At 39.7% G+C, this 16,525-nt stretch overlaps 1 protein-coding gene across 1 annotated transcript in view; it reads right to left on the minus strand.

The window, feature by feature from the left end:
• SYNPO (synaptopodin) overlaps window positions 1–16,525 on the minus strand; it is a 240,520-nt gene that overhangs the window by 102,831 nt on the left and 121,164 nt on the right. The window contains exon 2 of the mRNA XM_070739062.1: window positions 3,128–3,268. The gene's annotated coding sequence lies outside the window, so the exon portion shown is untranslated. The remainder of the gene's footprint in view (window positions 1–3,127; window positions 3,269–16,525) is intronic.

A 16,525-nucleotide genomic window follows, 5' to 3' on the forward strand; every position in this document is an offset into this window, starting at 1 on the left:
ACTATGGACATAGGACAAACTTGAGATATTTGTTTAGATATTAGTTTATGTATGTGATTTTGAACACTCTCTCAACTTAATCTACTCTACAAAGATATGGGAGCAAGGCAGTTACAATTAAATTTTTGTACTTAGTTCTAGGATCCCAAGTAAAATCCCCATTTAACCATCACTTTCAATAGAATGGAAGACATGTAGCTCAGGGTTCAATTGTGGAGTTCTGGATAGTCTCTGAGCTTGGTTGTTTGCTTGAGGATATTTCATTGGCCAAGTAGGTTAATGTCATAAGTGCAAGTGAATGTGGAGTTTGCTGCCTGCCAGTTTTAGCAGAGGTGTGGTTTCCTTCTTGATGGTTCCTTGATTAGACACATAGAGATAAGCAACATTTATATACCATTCAAAAGAAAACAATAAAAAAACTGGGAAGGAAGGAAAAAGACTAGGATATATCGGTCTCTAGCAGCTAATACTCAGATAAGCAAAGATCAAACCCAGGCAAACAGTAAGGCAAAAAACAAAACTCTAATGAAGGAACCATCAAAAGGGCTGCTCCCCCCAAAAAAACCCCCATCATGTCAACATATAACATGCAGTGAATATGTTACCTAGTTGAGTAATGAAATGCCTGGAAGCAAACAAGCAAGTTCAGATACTACTAAGAAATCTATAATCAAAACTGTATTAGATATCTTTTGCTCAATTATTTCCTCTCAGCTTAATTCAGTGTTTCTCAATTATATTCTGTTATGCCCCCCCCCCGGAAGAAGTAAACATTTCATGGCCCCCCAACTCTCCACCGGGACTATTGTTTGCAATATTCAGCATGTTTTCACTGAAAAAACTCAAGCAGCTTATCAGAGTGATTGGGGTGTAATGTGTTTAAGTAATGCCTTAATTTATTTGGCTTCATGCTGTTCGCTGACAGCATTTTTAGACACAGTAAACATGCTGGTCTTTCCTCGTCTCCCACCGTAATCACAGTGAAGCCAAACGCTACATACGCATCATCATATTTCCTCATCTTAGCTTTCGGGAGACTTACGTTTGTTTCATTATCTCCGTCTCTCTCCTCCTTTCTTTTCATCCCTGTTAAATATTTTTGCATAGTGTCTCTTGCTATATGCACTTCATATCTCCTACTCTGTGCTGTGTGATATTGTTCAGCGCAAAAAACCCCTACTCCCTGTGGCAAAAAACCCACGTTCCCCGGGGTCACATGCCCCCTGGCATTGCTCTGCTCCTCCCCCCAGGGGCCCCCGCCCCACTATTTGAGAAATAGTGGCTTAACTGAACATGCAGGGCTGAAGTGATCTATCATACAGAAACACACAAGAAGAGTTGTGGATTCCATTCTGAGGTTCATTAGACAGAAAGTGGAATGAAGAAAGAATTAATTAATTTTTTTACATGCTAATTTCTTTCTTATAAATTGTGATAGAGAGACATTGAATACATAACGTATTAAAATAGGACGGGGAAGTTGTGCCTTTGAGTCAATGTTGGTTCCTGGGGCTGTCTGGACTAACCATGTTTAAATAAATACAGTGTAACTCTAGAGAGGAAATGAGAGGCAATTCCAGTTCTGTTGAGGTCTGTTCAAAACTAAATTGATTATGGCCTTCAAGGAAAATTGAGAAGACCAGAGAAGAAGAAAAATGGGTCAAAAGTACTAGATGGTTTTCAAATCATTCAAGCAATAGAACTAATTTATTTGATCTGGAGCACTGATTGCTCATCTCTCAATTCTCTCCCCCCCCCCTCCACATTCAAAGGCAAACTTATTTTGTTTAACACAGAGCTGGAAAGAATTAAATTAGTTGGGCTAATCCATGGTTCAGCAGAAAAATGCTGGAGAACTTGTATTAAGAATGATTGATTGATTGATTGATTGATTGATTGAATGAATGAATGAATGAATGATAATTTTAGAATTGGAGATATTTCTCTTTGGCATCATTTATACCATCTGTATTTTTATTAATATGGTTAGGGAAGAAAGCAAAGCCAAACAACAGAAAAGACAATTTCAGAGAATGTTGCTTTGTAGAGTTTCTGGCACAATAGTTTTAATCTTTCTTTGAGGCTATTCCCATCCCTAGATTTCATTTTTCCTCTCCATCTCTCCCCCCCCCACAGTTCTTTTCTGACAACAGCTACTGCAGTGTGCTGACATGTCAGACAAGTCAAAGGACGCTGTTGCTTTAACAGTGACCAGAACAGCCCTTTTATCAGGATGACCCATGTCAGCACCTTCAACTGCCCCAAAGGGGGAAGGGATGCTTCCAAGCCATTCCCTAAAATCTTAGGACTCTTTAAACCATCTTGAGTTTGGAAAAAGAGGAGGAGGAGGAGGAAATTAAGGAAAGTAGTGAAGTTGGGTTGATATTCTACACCCATTTCCCCCCAGAGAATACCACAATTAATCCACTAATACTTAATTTTGTCCTTCATAGAATGATTTATAATACAACTCAAACAGTGGCTAATCATGACAATAAATATTTGCAAAATTAGTGAGCCCAATGGGCCATGCTAGTGTCTTTCAACCATTTACTTTGAACTAAATGTAGTAAAATGGATTTTGTGCATAGGGGCATGAAGGTGTCTGCATTTCATACTAAAAATTGTCCTCCTCTTCTTCTTCTTCTTCTTCTTCTTCTTCTTCTTCTTCTTCTTCTTCTTCTTCTTCTTCTTCTTCCTCTTTATTTGTTTAAACATAAAACACGCTTCATGCCTGAGTATGCCCACGCACGCACACTTACATAAAGTTCCATCTGATAATAGATTCCAGAGAACTATGCTGAGTGGTTCCAGCAAACCATGTGATATTCCCCAATTTTATGCCATTTCCTTCACCTAAATGAGAGGCTATCCAGGTAAGAGGCAAGGAAAACATAATAATCTGTTTCTTGCTTCAGATCAAGCAGGAATCCCCAACCCTTGCCCAATATACCATGAATCTGATGAGCTAAAGAAGTACAGTTCTCCATCTGTCTCCCTCCCGTGTCTTTGTGAAACACACCAAACATCTGTCTGCCATTTAAAGTCTGCACTTTTCCTCCCAGTGAAGTTCCAGCTTGCCGTCCTAAGAAAAGTTTGCCCTCTAGTTTCTGCTCTGTCCTCTTACCTGCAGCAGTAAAACGATGATGCTTCCTGGGCTGCTACTCTATGCCTGCAAGCAGAAACGTCCTTCTCCATCCACCTCCGTCTGAATCTCAGAGCAACTGGGTCTCTTTTCTTCTCTCTCGCTCCCTCCTAGTTGCTTGAGCTGGAGCAGAGGAAGGAAGAGAGTGGGGGGGGGGAGGTGAGAGGAGAGGGAGGAGAAGGGCCAAGCTGAAACTTTAATAGCACAGAGGCCCTTTTCTTTTGCAGCATATGGTATATTTCGCCCATACTGAAGACATTAGCCATCTATATTTTGAAAGGGCTTACTTCAAAAGTGTATATGAAGCCCATGCTTAAGCATTCTGAAAACACACTCTGGGAAGGGTTAGGATCTCTGGCAAAGCCAAACAGAGAAGAAGAAAAAAAACCTGGCCAGCCCTGAGATGCTTTGAACACTAACAGAAACATTTCTTCTTTTGAATTCCAGGGCGGCATGTGTTCATTTTTATACACAAGCCTTGGTGGATGATCCATGTTAACAAGTTTCCTTATTGCTCGTTTGGCTCGGAATCTCAGTTCCAGATGCTTTCCGACAAGGGATGGTCCTCACTATAGATTTCTGGTTCTAAGAAGGGGGTTCTATTTTCCACTGCCCCTTCTTCACTAAGTCCATGGAACTGACTGTGTTCCAATCAGCTGCACCTATCTCCAGAACTGTGGGAGGGTGTGTGTCAAAACCCAGCCCAAACAGATTTGATGTAGTGGCCAAGATAAGAAATGGAAACATCTGGCAATAATTTGAATATATAAATATTTGCCTTGAAGCCTGAACCCCTTCAAAGCCTACCCTTTATTCCTGCTCTGGCCAAAGAAACTATTTGATTCTAATGATGTCCACCATATTCAGTTCCTACACAGCTCTATTTTTTTTAAGCAATATATTCTTAAGAGCCTTTCAGTACTATTGCTAGCTACTCATTCCTGAGTTAGCAGAAACATAACATTTGTTCTTATGCTCCATGGCTGATTCCCACCCTGCCTCAGTTCTCAGTCACTGCCAATTGCCCGATTTACCTCTGTCAAAATATTTGATCAAGATTTTAGATACTTAAAGGGGGCTCTATGGACGGAATCAGTAAATGGGGGAAATTGTGTCATTGATACAGTAAAGCTAAAAACAAGTTGAGCCTCTTTCATTCATCAGAACAAGAGGAAAGCAATGTCGTCATAACAAAGCAGGGAAAAAGATGTTTCAAAGGCATGTTTTCTTCAGTGGTTAGATTTAAATAGGGAAAGAATTTAAATACCAATATTATAACAGCTAGGTATGTGCATTTCTAATGTTAATAATATATTTCCTTGGTCCTTTATTTCAGCTTTGTGTGCCTAAGTGCCTTTGAGTCATTGTTGACTTCTGGCATTTGCCTGGACTAGTCCCTGCAATTTTCTTGGCAAGGTTTTGATTTCAATATCCAAGATAAAAGTTGCTGGTCTTTAGAAGACAGGTGTGATCCAGGTGTAGAATTTACCAGACCATCAGGAAAAGCTGACTGAGAGAAATCAACCAAAACAAATGATCTAAGCTGCAAAATAATGTCCTGTCCTGTTAGCAACAGCCCAAGCGGTTCAACCCATAGGACAGAATCAGTTCATTGTAGAGTTAGGAAGGGCCATTCAGATTATTGAGTTCAATCCCCTAATGCAGTGTTTCCCAACCTTGGCATCTTGAAGAGAGCTGGACTTCAACTCCCAGAATTCCCCAACCAGCGAATGCTGGCTGGGAATTCTGGGAGTTGAAGTCCAGATCTCTTCAAGTTGCCAAGGCTGGGAAACACTGCCATAATGAATGCAAGCATCCAACTAAAAGCATTCCAGACAGAGGGGTTGATGAGCTTTCACTTAAACACACTCTGCAAAGGGTCCCCCATCATCTCTGGGTAATTGGATCCACCACCATCAAATTGCTCTTACTGTTTACAATTTATCAATTGTACATATGGGAAATATTAAGGGAGAGGATCAAACTACATGTTGCATGAATTACACAGGGTGCAGCAGCAAGTTCTGTATTTGTTTGTTTAAACTTTTAATAAATATCAGGAGTGTATTGCAAATGGATGCTATTGTAAAAGGAGACACACAGAAACCAACCAACACCCTTCTTATGGGGTGGCTGGAATTTTAGGAATGAAATTCCCGCAGTAAGGAAGTTTTAAAAACCTTCTTTGCTCTGCAGGCCTGCTCTTGAAAGCTTAAAAAAATGAGGATCAGCTGCACAGTACATAATATACCGAACATGTAGTTAGCCCTGAGTTTCAAATTTGTATGGTAATGGATGAATCCACAGCTGTCAACTCAGAACATATGGGCACTAAATCATTCAAAAAAGAGAATTCAACCACAAGCAAGTAATTCAAATGACAGACAAAACTTATTGGTATTAAAGAACAGCTTAGCCACAGACTAGCAATTGTCATTAAAAAATGTGGTTTCAGTGTGGACTTGATTTCATTTTATGAAAAAGAAAACTTGTATGAACGATTGGGACATTAGACTTGGCTCGGGTTCAAATTTAGTCTGAATTGTGGAAGCTCAGTGGGAGATTCTAGGTCAGTTACTCTTCCATAGCCCAAGCTATCTCCGAGACTTATTGTTGAGATAAATGGCAAAAAAGAGTGTGGATTAATGTAATGGAATGGAATGGAATGGAATGGAATAGAATAGAATAGAATAGAATAGAATAGAATTCTTTATTGTCCAAGTGTGATTGGACACACAAGGAATTTGTCTTGGTGCATATGCTCTCAGTGTACATAAAAGAAAATATAGATTTGTCAAAAAACATGTGGTACAACACTAAATGATTGTCATAGGGGTCAAATAAGCAATAAAGAAACAATCAATATTAATAAAAATCGTAGGATACAAGCAACAAGTTACAGTCATACAGTCCTAAGTGGGAGGAAAAGGGTGATAGGAATGATGAGAAAAAACTAGTAGAAATAGAAGTGCACACTTAGTAAAAAGTTTGACAGTGTTGAAGGAATTATTTTTTTAGTAGAGTGATGGCATTTGGGGAAAAAACTGTTCTTGTGTCTAGTTATCTTGGTGTGATTGATACATACATACATACATACATACATACATACATACATACATACATAGATGAAGAAACCCTGTTGACATCATCAGAGTGTAAAATCCCCATTGAAGAGATGCTTGCTTTTATGTAATGCTGATCGACTTATGGAGATTTTACACTCTGACAATGTCAGCAAGGGCTGACAAAAGTTTAGAATAATAAAATAATTTAAATGTTCTGGAGATTGTGATGTCTATCATTTCTTCATCTATAACTATACCTGGAATGTGCACTTCCTACACGGAAGAAACCCGAATATGCCAAGACCGTCATACCTGTACCCATGAAAATCTACGAAAACATGTATATGTATATGTATATGTATATGTATATGTATATGTATATGTATATGTATATGTATATGTGTGTGTATACACACATATGACAAACATGTGACATACATACATACATGTTTTTGCTGAATTTAAAAGTTAAGGGAGACTAGGATAGATCTATTTCGGCCTTGTTCTGGCCTCATCAGCTAGCCCTACCCTCTCACTGGGATTTGAACTTGCAGATTTTACCTTGTAAGACAGAGAATTAACCTCTAGGATATATGTGTGTGTGTGTGGGAGCTCCTGAAGAAAAGACATGATGTAAATCTAACAGACCAAATAAAAAAGCACATAGAAATTGTCAAGTGAGGAGTTAATATATTTCAGTTTCACTTAACAATGGACATCTGCCTGTGTTTCTCACATATTAAAGATGTTAATGTCTCCCCTGTGCTTATGCATTTCCAAATCTATTTTATCCATTGCTGGTATCAAGAAATCCCAAAAGCTATCCTTCAGTTTGCTAATGTATCTGTCAAGATAAGGGGGAAAGTAGTTCACAAACTATACAGTTTAAAACAAAAACAGCCCTCCTCATCCTCATCTCTAAAAATAGATTAAAGCGAATACCTAGATGTTAAGGGTTTTCCTCCTCTGCCTTTAACAGATTAAATCAAATTATATGTTCCTTATAACTTCATTTCTGTGCCAATGAAAGCTTCTGCAAAAAGCAGATGAACTGGCTTATTCAAAAAGCTGGTAACTACCGTGGAACTTGCCGACTCATTTTCAGAAGACTTTGCTTGGTGCCAACCTTGATTGACCGAGCCATCATGAACTTTGTGAGCTTGGACCAAGATGCATGGCAATCAATAAATAAACAAATCAATTAACCAACAACCTTTTGGATTTCTATCTTCAATCCTAAGAAAGTTGTAGAGCTAAATGTGATGGTCTTCATTATTATTATTATTATTATTATTATTATTATAATTATTATTATTATAATTATTATTTATTAGATTTGTATGCCCCCCCTCTCCATAGACTCGGGGCAGCTCATGTTCATGTTCTCTATAGTAACAGCAAACTCTATTATGCTTGCACCTAGTTTTCATTTCAAGTAATACATGTTTGTCTGAAGTGACAATTGTGGTTAGGAGCTGTGAGGCCAGTCAAGCGCTATCTTTTTTTTTTTTTTAGAGCTGTGAAATAATAGCATGTGACAAGATGCTCTGGCAGTGTTGCCTTTATGGTAGGGGAGCAGAAAGGCTAAGTTGAAGCCAGGATTACAAAAGAGGATGACATAAGAGTTCCTGCCATTGAGAAACCAGCTCATTTACTTTCTCTCTCAAGCTTCAGCTTATCAGAAGAAAAATTGCTGTTTTCAATGAAATTTTCAATGCTCAGCAGCAGAAGTCAGAAATAAATAAACTCAGTTTTCAATCTTGGTTGACATTGTGAGATCACAGAGGTGAGGAGTTGGGTCTTGAATTGGTGCATAATCCTTGGGTGGAGGAGTCCGATGGAAGAAAGAGACAGAGCAGAAGGGTAATTCTACACCAGCATTTCCATCTCCTGAACATTCCCCATCCAGAGCAATTTTTGGAGTAGCCCATCATTATTCTAAGACTGCCATCCCAAAACCACAAGCTGAGTTTGCTAACATTTCCTCCCTGGAGATTACTCACTAATCCCACCACAGGGCTATGCCCCTGTCTGTCTTTGCCTTGCCCACTTGCCAACCATGTAAAGCTGAAGAATTTCAGGGAGCAAAATCCTGTGTATTAGTATTTGAGATTGTGAGCAGCTGAGACGGAAGAAAATAAATTCTGCTACCTAAGGATGATGCCAGTGGGATCAGGTCTGAAGTGAAAGTGCTCACAGGGCCTTCAAAATATTGAAATGTCCATTTACAGTTTCCATATTTTACCATTGAGACATTCCTGCATTCTATCCAGGACAAGCAGGCTGTCTCCATGAATACAAATCTGACATTAAAATAGTGCATACATGCACACAAACCAATATTCAAATCCTCCAGGGAAAGCAGTGGAAATACACTTCAAGTTTCTGTATGAGCATTTATTCCATCCAACTCATTCACAGAATTGTATGAAGAATCCGGATATCGTTATTAGCTGTACTTGATTGGTACCACTAAAAACCATGAGGGAAATGCTCTTGCTCTTAATATGAAAGCAAATAACTTTTTTTAAAAAAAAGATATAAACACACACACAACATAAAACAGGTGCTTTGTGATTAGTGCCCACCACCAGACAAGCATTCACACCTATATGAAAGCAAATAACATCAACAACAACAACAACTAGAGATTAGGACAAGTTATAATCCATTCAGAAATTCATTTATCTCTCTTCTACTTTGAACTGAACTGAATCAGAGCAGACACGATTGCAAAATAAATCTATTGTGAAAGTGTGCAATCGGCAACAATTCTTCTGGGAAAAGTTGCTGTTGAGTTTGTTCAAGTGTGAATCACCTGCATTTTGGTGTAATTAGATCACATTTATTACACTCCCAGTCATCCCTCAGCCATCTTTAGATACCTCAGGATACCTCAGGATATGCCGAAACCTGCCATATACTCTGTATATAGTAGGTTTCGGCATATAATAAGGTGAATTGGTAGGGGAACCTATGAAAAGTTACAATGTAATAAATATTTTATCACATACCTTTAAAAGAATTAAATCAACAAGCATATTTAACATACTGAAGCTTCTGAATGATTTAGGACATGGGCGTCGAACTTGATTGCATCATGGATCGGATCGTGATGTATTGTGATCTTTTTTGCCTTTGCTGAGCTGGGATAGGTGTGGCCTGCATTATTATTATTATTATTATTATTATTATTATTATTATTTATTAGATTTGTATGCCGCCCCTCTCTGAAGACTCGGGGCGGCTCACAACAGTAATAAAAACAATATAGTAGTGGAACAAAACTAATATTAAAAAAACATATAAAACCCTATCATTATTTTTTTAAAAACCAAACAGCACATTCATACCATATAAATTATAAATTATAAATGCATGTGAGTTATCCAACCTGTGGGCCACCAGTTTGACAGCCCTGATTTAGGAGGTGGTGCCAATTAAATTCCTAAATAATTCCTGGTGCTTAGAACTACAATTCCCAGGGCTATTCCAGGCAGATGCCTATAGCAGGTTTGTCATGAGCCAACACAGGTTGATTGGAAAAAAGCCCTGTGGATCATGGGTGTCAAACTCGCAACCCACAGGCAAGTTGATTTGTGCGCTGGCCACGCCCACGTTTAACAAAGGGGGAAAGTTACGATATGTCATCTGATGATGATACCCCTCGTGTAGATCTTTTTCTGACAATTTTTCCAGAAAGTGCCTTCCAAACCGTGTTTGCTGTTCAGCTAGTCAACGTACTAGGAGAAGAATTTTATGGGGCATATATCCATGGTCATTGACTAATTGCAGACCAAAAAGAGAGAAAATTCTTTCTAAAGTGATTGCCAAGGACCACTGCATCACTACCCGAGAGCCGTCTGTATAACAATCATGCATATGGCTAGACACACCACATTCACCATGGAGGCTACTCAGAGGCAATGTTTAAAGTAGCTGATTCCCGTAAATGTGATTATCATCCAACACAGATGCTTGCTTTGTCTCTGCATGTCTCAGTCTTCTGATGAATGTTAATAGCACTCCACTGGATGCAAGACAGCACTTCAGATATCCTCCAAATGTTTTGAGTGCTAATGATCAGTGTTCCTACACTTGGCTCCTGGTTCTAATGTGGTTTACATATGAAAAAAAAAGAGAGAGAGAGCTGGGTGGTCTTCTATTCAAGTTGTATTCATACATATTGCACTGTGATCATGCAATTTGAAAAGATGGGTTGCCTTTGATTAGCATTGCTTTAATCTTGAAGCTTAAACATTGCTGCAGGCCCGGAATGAAGTTAGATTGACAAGGTGAATGTGAGGGATTCCTGGCATCGTCATCATTATAGAGTGTGTTGCAAGATAAAATTAAAAAGCAGTGATGTGACAAAGAAAGACTTATAGAACTACATTGAAGAACACAGCTTTTTAGTTCTCCAATGTATTTTGTTAAAGGGAATTACATCTGACAGAAACAATATTACTATTAGGCTACCGGTTTTAAGTTATGTCTGAAGGTACACGATAGAATGCATTTCATAAAATGAAGCAAAACCAGATCAGAAACAATGCTTCAGTTAAAGCTTAGTATGTCAACCACATGCATACATTTTTATAATGTTAAAATTGCTCACAAAGAAGATGCTACTTCCTGGTATTGTTTCTTTCTTATTGGTTGCTTTAGAAGATCTTTTGTTCTAGGGAAGCTGATCCAATTAGCAACATAATGCACACATACATTGACAGAAATCTGTTTCATTTGTGCGTCAGATGTGGAATAAGACATGGACATCAAGAGCTGGGTTTAAAATGGGTCACTTTATTAATGTTAAATGAACTTTAACTGTTTATTGACCAAATAACCAGGACCTGCAGAGGCCACTAGAAAACTTGGGGTGGAAATAATTCCCGAATAACCTTCCTGGGCAACCATGGGCGTAGCTCCTTGCTGAACAAGCTACCTTCACCTGGTTCCTGGCCACTCCCTTAAAGCGTGTGGGAGGAGCTCACCGTCCAATCCCTTTCAGGTTATTGGGTTAGGTGAGTCCCAAGGGCACCCCCTCTCCAATTACCCAGGTCGTGCGGATCTGTAGTTCCTGGTGAGAGGCAGCCCATCAGCTTTCAAGAGATGCCCTAAAGGAGAACATGCAGTTGCTACCGCTGCCCCTTTCCGCCCCTAACCTGCCAACCCCAGGGACCAAAGGGAAAGCCAATTATCAAATTGTAACAAAAATGCACTGCACCCCCTATCCAGTCCATCCTCACTCCCCAGTGTGGAATAGGTGAAAAAGCAGTTGCAACTAAAGCGCTGAGACCGCAAAAAATTCCTATTCGGCTTCCGCGGATGATCTCATCAAGGCACACTGTAAGATGGGGGGGGGGGGGGCGGGCAGATGTCAGCTTCTTCTTTGGCCGTGGGCAAAAAGGAGGAATGCCTCGGATGCAGCTCTATTTATAGAGCTCGCACAGCATGCCCCCCGGCGGCAAAATGCTGCGTGCAGAGGCATGCAGCCATCAATGGTGATCTCGCGAAGCTTCACGAGATTGCCGATGCGGAAGTGGCAAAAGCGCCGAGGCCATGTTCTTCCAGGCCCCGACGCAATTTTGTCCGGACGCTAAATTGGCCAGCTGTGCATTTCTGTACTTTTCCATCATGTAGTGACAGCCGGTTAAATGCAGTTTGTTTATATCTCTCACAAGCAGTGCTTCTCACAAAGATGGATTTAGCCTGCTGTGATATTTTTTGTCTTTCTGACTCTGAATGTATAAGCCAGGTGTTTGTCATACAAATGCTAACAAGTTGTTCAGCATTAGTAGATCCTATGTAACCCAATTTATGACAATGTGACAATGCAGGTTTGACACCCGTGCTGTACACATTTCTGATAGGTGATTGTCCAGTCTTTTCTTGAAAACTTCCAGTGGCCAAGACCCTAAACAGTGATTTTATTTATCTCTCTCTCTCTCTCTCTCTCTCTCTCTCTCTCTCTATCTATCTATCTATCTATCTATCTATCTATCTATCTATCTATCTATCTATCTATCTATTGGATTTGTATGCCGCCCCTCTCCGTAGATGCTGCCCCTCTCCGTGATGGCGAACCTTTTTTGGTCCGTGTTCCAAAAGGGTGTGTGTGCACCCTTCCCCACCTATTCCATCCCCCCCTCACATGCACACCACCCATGCTGTCCCATGAGCACGTGTACAACCTTCCCACTCCTGTGCATGTGCAGAGACCTCATTGAAGTTAAGGGTGTTGAAAAAAACAGGCAAACGGAAGTTCAGAAAAATGGACTTCTGCTTTTCCCGTTGTTCTTTTTTTTTCTACCAGGGAGGCTTCATGGAAGCTTCCTGAAGCCCTGGAGTGTGAAAAGCAGCACAACAGGCAAACAGGAAGTCTGTTTTTCTGAACTTCCACTTTGACAGTTGGGGCGTTTTTCCCTGAAACCTCGGGAGGGTGAAACAGTTTTCCCAAAAGGCCAAAAATAAGCTGGCCAGTGCATATATGCACTCTGGAGCTGACATAGGGCAATGCCTCACATGCCATTCGATATGGCTCCATGTGCCACCTGTGGCATGTGTGGCATAATTTCGCCATCACTGCCCTACAACTTCTGAAGGGAAGCTATTCCACTGGTTAATTGTCCAACTATTAGGATATTTCTCTTTAATTCCAGGTTGCTTCTTTCCTTGGTTAGTCTCCATCCATTGTTTCTTGTCTTACGTTCTGCTGTTTTGGAAAATAAATTGATCCCCTCTTCTTTGTGGCAGCCCCTCAAATACTGCTATCATGTCACCCCAAGTCCTTCCTTTCTCTGGATTGGCCATACTCCATTTCTGCAACTGTTCTTCATATGTTTTTGTATCCAGACCCTTAATGATCTTAACTGCTCTCCTTTGTACTTTTCCCACAGTTTTTCCAAAGCTCCTTCCCTGCATTATCAATATTGTCTTGGTAATGTAATGAGTCCTCCGAGAGGAAGGGCATACAAATATTATCATTATTATTATTATTATTATTATTATTATTATTATTATTATTAATAATAATAATAATTATTATATCAATACAACACAGCAAACAAGATTACTATGCTGGATTTCGTATTTCATCACCAGTCGGGCGCTTCCCAAGCACCTAGGACTGCGTGATGTAGCGGCGAATAATGTTTGCCGACCCCAGTAAAGCGACCTTTTGCAATTGACAGATGGAGATTTTGTCAATTCTGATGGTTTTCAAATGTCCGCTGAGATCCTTTGTGCCCAGTGTGCCAAGTACCACTGGAACCACTTTCACTGGCTTATGCCAGAGTCGTTGCAGCTCTATTTTTAGATCTTCATATTTCACTAATTTCTCTAGCTGCTTCTCCTCAATTCTGTTGTCCCCTGGGATTGCGATGTCGATGATCCCTACTTTATTTTTCTCCACAATCAGGATGTCTGATGTGTTATGCTTCAGAATTCTGTCAGTCTGAAGTCGGAAGTCCCACAGTAGTTTTGCTTGCTCATTTTCAACCACTTTTTCGGGCTTATGATCCCACCAGTTCTTTGCCACTGGGAAATGGTAGTTCCGGCACAAGTTCCAGTGGATCATCTGTGCCACAGCATCATGTCTATACTTGTAGTCAGTCTGTGTGATCTTTTTGCAGCAGCTGAGTATGTGATCGATTGTTTCATTTGTTTCTTTACAGAGTCTGCACTTTGGATCGTCTGTTGATTTTTCAATTCTGACTTTGACAGCATTTGTTCTAATGGCCTATTCTTGTGCCGCCAGTATTAGTCCTTCTGTCTCCTTTTTGAGTGTTTCACTTGTAAGCCATGAACAGGTCTTTTCTTTATCCACTTTGCCTTCAATCTTTTATTATTATTATTATTATTATTATTATTATTATTATTATTATTATTATTATTATTAATGTATGCTGTTCACAATATTTTCTCCAAACAGGGAAATCATCATCCATCCAGCGGGCACTTCCATCTGTATTTGTATTTCTTTCCTTACATCTACCTTCTTTAATTAAAGATGCAAAGCAGGAAGAATTTTTTTTTATGTTATAGGTTTGCAAAAGGATGAGAGAATACAAATTTCAGAATATGTACACACAGGCACACATTCATTAAATGATTCAAAAATATGGCTTTCTTTTCTTTTTTCTGGATACTCTGTTTCTCATAAAAGCTACTCAATTTAGGAACTTGAAATTGACAAACATAAGACCCTGGTTTATGTCTAGAAGAATATCGAATTTGGAGAAAGTTGGATGAAATTTGGCCAAAGCTTGAGGGTTTGAAAAGTGACACAGGGCCAGGAGGTCTGGTTAGTTGACCAGGTTTGGAAAAAGAGAAAGAAATATTTAGTTACATAGGATCCATTTACATTTTTTTCTGTTTAAAAAGGCCAATAGGTTTCAGACAAATTACATTATATAAAAGCCAAATTGTAACAATGTTGTTACAGTGTTTTGTGGTTTGCTGATTCAAGTACCACTACTCTGTGTGAATTTAGAAAAACTTTGGATTCTTAATTTCTGCATCGATGAGAAAAAACAGGTCCTGCACAGCTGCAGCTCAACATGAACCACAAAGTTATCCCATATGGGCAGTTGCTGAAGTTCCAATGTGTCACTATTCTTAGCCCGTCTCGTCAGTTTCTGACTACAGTCCTTTACAAAAATCCTGGAGAATAAAGTACCTGCTCCTTCCTTTGCCTCTGGTCTCTTGCGTGCAAATCCCAACGCTGCATAATTTATGTTCTGTCTGATTTTTTCCCCTCCACCCATCACTTCCTAAACTTCCCTTCAGTGTCCCCTTTGTTTCTTCTAATGAAAAAATATGAATTGTTTATAGGACAAAATGGAATCTAAATATGTGCAATGGAATGAGTTCATAGGGTGAAAAGGTTGACGTCTCAGCCCTCTTCTAGAAATCCATTAACCATCATCTTGCCTTACTGTCACTGCTTCACATTACAATTATTGTAGCCACCTACAGCAATAGCTCTTAGATGTATATATACCACTTGATTATGCTTTACAGCAATAAGCAGTTTACAAAGACAGCATATTTCCCCCCAACAATCTGGGTCTTCATTTTATTGACCTCGCAACCAGTGATGGGCTGCCAAAATCTTTACTGCTACACTGTGGGCATGGCTTATTTTGTGGGTGTGTCTTGATGATCATGTGACTGGGTAGGAGTGACTTGGTGGCCACGTGACCAGGTGGGAGTGACTTGACAATCATGTTCTCTACATGGGGCTACATTTGAAAAGTGTTCGGAAACTTCAGATCGTGCAGAATGCAGCTGCGAGAGCAATCATGGGCTTTCCCAAATATGCCCATGTTACACCAACACTCCGCAGTCTGCATTGGTTGCCGATCAGTTTCCGGTCACAATTTAAAGTGTTGGTTATGACCTATAAAGCCCTTCATGGCACCAGACCAGATTATCTCAGGGACCGCCTTCTGCTGCATGAATCCCAGCGACCAGTTAGGTCCCACAGAGTGGGGCTTCTCTGGGTCCCGTCAACTAAACAATGTCACTTGGCGGGACCCAGGGGAAGAGCCTTCTCTGTGGCGGCCCCGGCCCTCTGGAACCAACTCCCCCCAGAGATTAGAATTGCCCCCACCCTCCTTGCCTTTCGTAAGCTACTTAAAACCCACCTCTCCCGCCAGGCATGGGGAAATTGAGATACTCTTTCCCCTAGGCCTCTACAATTTTATGCATGGTATATGTGTATGTATGTTTGGTTTTTATAATAATGGGTTTTTAATTGTTTTTAGTATTGGATTATTATTATATGCTGTTTTAATACTGTTGTTAGCCGCCCCGAGTCTGCGGAGAGGGGCGGCATATAAATCCAATAAATATATAATATATATATATATATGTGTGTGTGTGTGTGTGTGTGTGTGTGTGTGTGACCGGGGGGTGCCTTAAAGGTCATCTGAGTGGGTGGGAGTGGCTTGCCAAGCAAGATAGGTTTTCAAATAGGTGCTTGGACTCTTTTTCAGTTGATTAATTCACATTATTTGAATAGCCACAAATGATAGACAGCATTCTTTGTTGAGGAGCACAGTAACATTTTAAGGTTTTGTACTGAACCCACAAGGTTCAGTATGATAACAGATTAGGCAAGTAACTCAATATTCTTTAATTGCTATAAAAGTTCAGTTCTAGATAATGATTGAAACAATTAAAGTGTTTATGGGTGAAAACATACTATTTAATTATTTCCTATTTTAAAAGTAATTAATGATCATAGTAAGGTACTAGAGAAGGAAAGACAATTTTAAAAACTATTACATATTCAATAAATAGTGCATGA

Source organism: Erythrolamprus reginae, chromosome 2 (genome assembly GCF_031021105.1).
Source record: "Erythrolamprus reginae isolate rEryReg1 chromosome 2, rEryReg1.hap1, whole genome shotgun sequence".
In the NCBI taxonomy this organism is placed as follows: domain Eukaryota; kingdom Metazoa; phylum Chordata; class Lepidosauria; order Squamata; family Dipsadidae; genus Erythrolamprus; species Erythrolamprus reginae.